The 8,851-nt window shown below is 41.2% G+C and overlaps 1 pseudogene; it reads left to right on the top strand.

The window, feature by feature from the left end:
- Positions 1 to 1,067: 1,067 nt before the first annotated feature.
- On the top strand, positions 1,068 to 1,673 carry LOC147429819 (uncharacterized; annotated as a pseudogene).
- Positions 1,674 to 8,851: the final 7,178 nt, after the last annotated feature.

Raw genomic sequence — 8,851 nt, 5'->3', positions numbered from 1 at the left:
TACATATTGGTATAATAATAATTCTACACTATCTCTACTTTGCATTGTCTTTCTACTTTCTTAGGCTACTATTTCCTCTTAATTGCACAATATATAGTATTTCATACTGGTTATTCTCAAGAAAAGAAACATATAGATACTCAATAATTATTTAGTTGAGGTATTCAATAATTATTTTGATATTTCCTATAAAGCTATTTAGAGTTCATGATGTCATAAGTTTCTTATTTTTGAAAAGCGTAACTGTAATTATTCAAAAAATAAATAAACTTATTGTCAAGTATACTTAAGGTAGTCAAAATAAGGTACCAATGCCATATAGCAATATCAAAATAGGCAGCATGAAAATAAATACCATTCAAAAATTTCATAACTATTTAGGAAAGGTCACTCTTGACTAAGCAATATCATGTCAAAAGAAACAATTATAAAAAAACAGTTCACATGAGGGAGCCCATGAATCGACGCTTTTACCGACGCTAATAATGACGATCATAACGACGATAGTCATAGTGACGACGATCATAGTGACGATCATAACGACGACGTGGAATTTTTTAATTCCTTCATGTAACATCGGTATGAGGATCACTAAAGCCCCCATATGTTGTAGTGTGGTCCCGTATGAGTTGAGCAAGCGCAGACTATAGCAAGCAGAGGCGACTATAAATGAATTCCTCGATAATCCCACGGGAGGAACGTTAGATGAGTCAGCCAAGGACGCTAAAATACAAGCGCTAAAGAAACAAGTAGAGATGGAAAACCTGTTAAAGGCGACCATGGTCTCCGGATGGGTGGCCAGGGAAGCCAGCAAGGATAAGGAATTGGCTAAACTCAAGGTGGAATTGCAAAAGCTAAAGGCTAAACTTATAGAAAAGGAAATCCAGCTACAAGCCAGGGTCCCTCCCCTACCAATAAAGCCCACCCCGACAGAACTAATATACTTTGAGCCGCTGGAGGAGGAACTACCTAGCACAAGCGCCCAAGCAAGTGAGGAAGCCGAAGAACAGAGCATTGGTTACACTATCGTTGAGCCTTCCACTGCAGACCCTAAGGAATCTAACCTCGAGTGAGAGATGAAACAAAAAATTCAAGGGGAGGTGGATGAGACCATCAAAAGCTGCATGGAGTGGGAACTTAAGGTTCTACATTCTGCATGTATATATTACTTGACAGCAGAGGACATATATAGAGATTACCACATGCACACACTCCCCTACCCTCTGCTAAAACAAGAGATGCAACTACTCAAATAGAAGTTTTTGCCGGAATGCCCTACATACGAGCTGGGTGGGTACGAACAAGTACCTATACAAGACTTTTAGGTGGCAGAGATCCAACAAAATCAGCCAACCTGGAGGGTCAGCTGCTAGGAAAATACCCAAAAGAACAAATTACACTACCTAGCAGCACCCTAGGAGTTGAGGATTAAACCCACCTTGTTCCCAATAAAGAGAAGATGCAACTGGGACACTTACCAACGAGTAAATAGTTCAACCTGGTTAACCTGGTTGAATTACCCAGTGTTGCCAGAGCCAAAGCAGGGAAGAGCTCGTACAGAAAAGTACATGGTGGACACCCGTACTGGTGTAATCTACCAGCTAAAGGGAGTCTACGATCTTGCATGCATCATGATGGTGAAGATTGCGAACCTCATCGTCATAGTCATATAGGCATTCAATGACATCAAGCAAACTGGCCACCCATTGACTAGGTTTTTTGAGGGAACACAGGGCCTCTGCTGGAATCTGCTCAAGGCCCAACGAGGCAAGTGTTGATGGCCCTCTACTCTAGAGTCATATTTCTGCCCACACACTTCATGGTGACCTCTGAAGAAGTCTTCTACACGGGCTTCTTTAAGGTCCAGAGTAATGTGTTCTCCATGATAAACAAAGACCTGCATAACAGGGATGTCGCATTCATGCAAATCGAGATGGAGATGCCGCTCAAGGATGGTCTTGTAGATACAGAGCTAGAACAGCGCATCCGAAAATTCAAATAGGGCCTCAGGTTCAGATGAAGTGGTGCCTTGAGCATACGCCAATGCACGACGACGCGCACTAGAATAGGTGTGGGGGAGTGTTTGCAGGAGCGGCAAATGGAAGTAAAGAGAGCAAAGGTGCGGGAGCTACTGAAGACATGATAAAGCCTACCGCTATTGGCAACATAATTTTTTGTACCCACACTCTTGTTTAAATAAAAGGGACCAATGGCTTCCACTTTGTAAAATGGTATTTGAACCCAAGAACCTAAAGGCTAAGTACAAAAGCCCAATGACATTTTTTTTTGTAAGGACCTTGTTTTTTCAAAGACTCTTGTTTAAGAGATAATAGAGAAGCTGCAAACATGAAGCTTTCCATAGCTTTGTGAAGTGTTGTGCTGAGCTCCAACGGTATCCACATTGATTGCAATCGAGTTGTTAATGAAGTCTAAGTGATCCAACAATGCTTTGCTATCGTTTAATCGTTTAATGTCTGATTTTGCATGATTAGTGCTCTCTTTTATTGCTCACTAGCAAGCTTTATTGAGTGATTTAGGGCTTTAATCTTCTGTTTTAAGTGTGCATAAGTACTTAGGAAGCATCTCCATACATGTGTAGTGCGATTGCATGTCTGAAAAACCCCTTTTTATGACCTGGTCGGCAAGAGCTCGCGATTTCTGAACATCTGAGAATCGCATGTTTAAAGGTTCGGTTGTGTTCCTCTATGTCGTATGAGTGTGCTCAATGAGTTTTGTGTCGATTGGACACCGTTTGCTCATTGAACAACCTTGTGTGTGCATGTAGGAAAGGGTGTTGTGTGTGTGTGTACTTGTCTCATATTCACTTCTATTAGTTGTGTGTTGCATCCATTGTAGTGTTATAGATCGTGTAACGCTTGAGAAGCCTATGTAGCCTCCATGCCCTAATCGGGTCACTTCCCATGGCATTGATAAGTTGTTAGTGTTCGGAAAGCTGTGTTACGACATCCAGTTGCAATGTGCTGCTAATAGTGCCCTAAAATTATGTCATAGTTTGGACTCTTTCCAAAATCTACCACCACAAAGGTGTGCTCATGTTCCACTCCACATGAGGTAACTACCACTTTCTCCAATAGCCCAATGGGTTTTTCAATGTATCCATCAGCTAGTTGTAGTTTCATTCTCGCTTTTTTTAAGGCTGGTTTTCCCCAAGATTCCCATATATTCTTTGTAGCTATGCCCACTTCAGCTCCAGTATCTAGGATAGCTAGCGTTTGTTTCCCTTGAAATTCAACTAGGATAGTTGTGCCGCCGTCCTCTTCCTCAAAATAGTCTCCTACCTTGTTGCGAGGTACTGGTTCATAGTTTCATTTCACAGTCTCCCCTTTTAAGCTGAACTTATTATCGATGACTGGTACATCAATCCCAATTTGCTTCAAGTATCTACCAAGTTCTTTCCATAGCTGAGGCTTCACCCTAAGTACATCTGCCAGGGGTAGTGTGGACTTTATAAGCACAGACATAAGAGCTGTAAGGTTAACAATATCCATTTTTGGAGGAGAAAGGAATTTTTGCAAAGGGATATTCCTGACCTCCAACCTCGCCTCATAATCTCCTTGGTATAAGGGTAACATTTTTAGCGTATTGGCCTTGTTAGTCTCAGAGTTTTTCAGATCCTGCATCCCGGTACTTTGATTAGAAGACACTCCACTAGAAGAGGGGCTAGAGGCATGAATACCTCTAGCCTTAGGGGGAGGGCTAATGAGGCATGTTTTTCCCTTGCGCAAGAACCCTCCCTTAGTTTTCTCATACTCAAGTATTTCACATTCATATTCACTGGACCTACCCAGGGCCATCTCTTTTTTATTAGTTATTATTATTAATAAATATTTATTAAATGATATTTGGCCAAAGCGAGAGAAAATAAAAAAGTAGAAAATTTGACATTTTTACAACGGTCCATGCCAGGAAAAATAATTACAATATTTTCTATGGGAATTAATCTACTCGTCCATATCGAATGTTGATGCCACAGGCATGAAGTCTTCGTTCTTGCGATGCAGCCTTTGACTCTGCCAAATAAAAAATAAAAAAAAATCCAAATCAATATTGCACACATAGTTATTTTGCAAGTAACTTCCTACAGTGAGGAAATATTGTATGAACCAAGTGACGATAAGGTTGATTGGTCCCGAATGCCGCATATAAGTTTACCGAATCAAACTTTAGATGCTTACGAGGCTAGGTTGAGACCGAATCAAACCAACGAAGAGAGATTAAGAGCGTATCCCGACCCAAAAATTGAAAAGCAGAGATTCGATATATTCCAAAAGATGATACAAGTAACACAATCACTGCTTGATAAACAGAACGTGGGCATAAACCAAACCATACAAGAACCTCGAATCGAAGAGACCAAAGGAACGAAATCAAAAAGAGGTTCAAAAAGACACTCCAAACAGATAACAAGGAAGAAACCGGGTGCAACAAAGGAAACAAATGCAAAATTCCCTACCGAAGACTGGCAAAAGGAAATGAGAGACGAAATTCCACAACAACCTTTTGCTGAAAATCAAAACGAAACTGTGAGCTTAAACAAAGAAATGGTGCCAATCATGGTACCCAACACAGAAAACATTGAAGAAACCGAACAATGGGTGCAAAACCTATGGAGGGAGATTAGAGAAAACAAACTAAAATAAATCCCTAACGAAAAGGCATGCGGACTGTGGTTCTGAGGAGTCTGGGAGAAATTTGACATAATGAAAGTCCCCACCAAGTACAAGTATGTTCCACCAGTGCTTGTTCTCCGTTAGTGAGAAGAAGCAGTAGCAAGAAGGCCCCAAAATGGATGGAAAAAAGATGGAAAGGGACTAGAATGTACAAAGGAAATGAGGACTTGATGAAGAAGGTGCAAATTAAGGAAGGTTTCTTATTGCTTAGAAAATGATAATAGGATCTAGTACGAGTAGGCCAAGGTGGACCGAGATTCACAATGTTAAAAGAATCACATGTTCTTACTCACATTCTCTTTGATCGCATAATCAACTTCCTCGATACTACTAGGAGGTAAAGAAGCTATAAGATTATCTGTAAACTAATGTCGTCTCAATGTCATTTGTCCACAGCATTAATAACATTGCAATATCTGGAGATTCATCCGAGCATAACTCTCATGCTTTCCCCTCCTAGTAGTATCAGAGATCTGGGGCGCAATTGATGAGTATCATGGGGGCAAGCAAGGGAGCATAGTTGTGGAGGAATCTATATCAATACAAATGTCTAACTCAAAGATGGAGTAATATGAGGAGCTCATAGGCCTAGTCTAGACATTTGATAATCACACGTCACACACATTTGATGAACGTATGCGCCTCTCTGCCCCCCCCCCCCCGGGCCCTGCCTCTTCTTATTATGGTGCAACTGTCTCCCTCTCTCTCTCTCTCTCTCTCTCTCTCTCTCTCTCTCCTCTAGTAGCTAGGCATGTTAGTGTCTCCCTCTAGAAGCTCATGATGTTGCCATAATCCACAGCAAAGTGGGAATTATGGTGGGAAATTGTGACCACTCTTGACTAACTAAGTATCTTATTAACCATGGTTCACTAGAACCATGGAGGTAGATAAGTTGATTTCTTAATATCAACAGCCATAATTGTTTTCTCACATCTTCTAAATTTCTTTTAGAAGACCTCTACCATTGCAGTTTACTAAATTTCTAATACCTTCAGACCTTTGAAAATTTGCATTGGGTGGGCATGTTTGATAATTTCTACAACAAATAGACTCTGGTACCTTGGACACTATGCGTAAAAATAGTCACCTATGCTGGTACCTTTGAAACCTCGAGTGAACTATGTATCTTATTAACCATGGTGGTTAATAAAACTATTAGCAAAAACTATTCTTAAAATCTCTTTAATAATACAAAAAACAATTGTAAATACTTTAATACTAATGATATTGGTCTTGGTGAACATTACTTATAAGTAGGTTTCACATTCTTGACTTGTGTCACGATTCTTATCCGGACTATCTAAACCCTAAGAGGATAAAAAGTCTTGGGCCTCTTACAACCACTAGTTTCTAACCTCGGGTACAAAGACCCACACAAAAATTTAAGGTAGTATTATATTATGGGTGGTCATCTCTCCCATTCCTTTTTCAATTGCATTTTTCTCACTTATCTTCACAAAAACATGTGTTTACACAGACACAACAATCATCGCCTTGTGCAAAATGCTTTTTTTTTTTTGGGAGTTTCACTATCCTATCTTCTCTTGCACTTTTAAATAACTGTTAGTTAAACCTCTTGTTACGGTAGTTTGCACATTGGCACACAAATAGAGCTTAAAATTGCAATTTTCTATAAAACTGCAATCTCTAAACTAAGTTTTTTTAGACATTGCCTAGAATGGGTATAAAAGACAATTGATAACTCTATGTTGTCTCAAAAATACAGTAACTAGTTAATAGAAAGATTATTCGAACCGAAGAAAGCTTTAATTGAGCATTACATAGCTACATGGGTTCTATTCTACTGCAACAAACTCTTTAGACCCAAATCAAACGGCTTGAATGGCACGTGAGTATGGTTTGAAAAATGTTCTCATAAAAAGAACGTTGTGGATTATGTGTATACTTCTATTATGTCCCTACACGAGATAACACTACAACAAAAAAACGTGTTATCGATGCAGATATCAACACGGCCCGTCGCTATTCGCGTCGCTATGAAACCAGTCGCTATTAGCGACGACCATAGCAGAAAAAAAAATTCTTGGGCAGAGGACAGGTAGCCTGGCCTGTGCCTAGTTAAAAGATGGACACAGCCACAACCAGACTTCCTACCCTCTGCCCAAGAAAGCGAGCAGCACCAAAATATCAACCATGCTCTCGCGCGCAGAAATTTCGGCAGAGTTCCCTTTGTTTTTACATAAACTTTTAAAAAAACCATATCATGTATACGCTTCCTACATGCTATCCATGTAAGTCCAATGAAAGACAACCGTACCAACTGAAAAGCATAGCCATAACTTAAAAGGATAACTATAACGAACCATAACCATAACTTAAAAGCATAACCATAACGAAGCATAACCATAACTTAAAAGCATAACCATAACTTAAAACCATAACTGACTATAACCACTTTGATCAAAACCATAATGCAGATAACTATAACCATAAACAAAATTAACAATAACCATAAGCATAACCAGAAAGAGAAACAATAACTGTCTATACAATGACAATGACAATAATCGTAACCATAAGGGAAACAATAACTGTCTGAACACTAACTGTTTGTACAAAAAAGAGACACAAAAGCGTGTCTGTGTCTCACAAAGCATATAGATGAAATCTGATCCACTAATGACTAAGCGTCGCAACCTGCACATAGGACAACTCACAAAATTAGTATTGATATTACTTCACATATACTGACTTAATTAAATCAACTCACACATATTAACGTCTCATCTCAAGCGATCAGCGAAACTGTAAGGCCTCCCAGTCTACAGGCTCTCCTAAAGCTTCAAGATCATTCAGTACTTCATAGATACCTCTGCGATATCCATATGACTCCTCTTCGCGTGATGGAGCTCGATGCATCGCAAGATTCTGCGTTTATACAAAAATCAAAGTAATAAGAATACATGATTCATCGCGTTTTAAAAAACACCATAGTTAAGATTGGATTAGAAACTCACAAACTCATAGCGAAAGGTGTCGAAGTCTCCGCTGCCAAGATAAGATGTCTCCCTAGTCATCTGTCGTACCTGCGCGGCCTCACGCTGCTGTCTGAACCGCGTGGCTGTTGTCCGCTCATCCTCCCTGATCTGTAGCCACGTCTCGTGTGGGATGCCCGAAGGCTTCGGCGAGCCGGTCCTGAAAGCCTTCCGAGCTGTATCTCGTTGATGCTTGATGGTGTTCTGTGCAACACCCTTGATCCACCACGCGAAAACAACGGAAGAACTTGGAGCAGGTTGGTACTCTCTCAGGATGGTCTCCACTATGTAAGTGACTTTTTCATTTTCTTGCTGATCTCAAGACATCAGAATGCTGGTCGAAAACTGCAGCTCCACGAGCTGGCGAATCCGCTGTCGCATCTCAGTCCCTACTCTATCCATGTCAACAGAACCATCTCCCCGTACAGTATAGAGCTTGGAGGCATTAGGATCGTGTGCCCCCCAAGGTGTCCGAGGTGTGCCAAGAGGTGTGTCGAGAGATGTGCTTGGGTAAGACGGGGGTCGTGAGCGAGGAGGAGTCGAAGCATCCGTGGACCCTCCTCCACAGCAACCACCACCTCCACCTGACAATCGCCGAGATCGGCGAGTGCGCCTGTGCTGCGGAGATGAGGACGTACCCGCCTCTGTCCCACCCCTAGGTGTCGAAGCGACCGTGATGGGAGAAGAAGGCGTCGTACCCATAGGCGTCCTGAACCCCGTAGACGTCCCCCCCCTAGGCGTCGGACCCTCGGGTTGTTATCCAAAGACTGCCCGCAAGTTGGACATGCATTGTATCCTGAAGTTGTTAGTCCTACATATATCAAAGCATGAATCAGGCCAAGGCAAAGGGCTTGAGAATAGCGAGAATTTTGTAAATCAATAACCATTATCAGAAGCTTCTCCGTATCCTGGCCAATCATGCATAGTCCACATAAGAAGTCCATGGATCCTTGCATGTTGTTGTCCTACTGGTTCAACCGCATTTGCTATGTCGATCCCATGCCATAACTCCTGGAGCTCATCAACTAGTGGAGCTAGATAAACATCCATGTTTTTTGCTTTGAACTTACCAGGTACAATCAAGCTTAGAATCAAATGACCCTTCTTGATAGCAAGCCACGGCGGGAGGTTGTAATTGATAAGGCACACAGGTCAAGTGCTCCA

This window comes from Adiantum capillus-veneris, chromosome 22 (genome assembly GCF_014529385.1).
Source record: "Adiantum capillus-veneris isolate H3 chromosome 22, ASM1452938v2, whole genome shotgun sequence".
Classification (NCBI taxonomy): domain Eukaryota; kingdom Viridiplantae; phylum Streptophyta; class Polypodiopsida; order Polypodiales; family Pteridaceae; genus Adiantum; species Adiantum capillus-veneris.
Note: the sequence above shows the minus strand (reverse complement) of the source record. Positions and strands in the feature narration are given on the sequence as shown.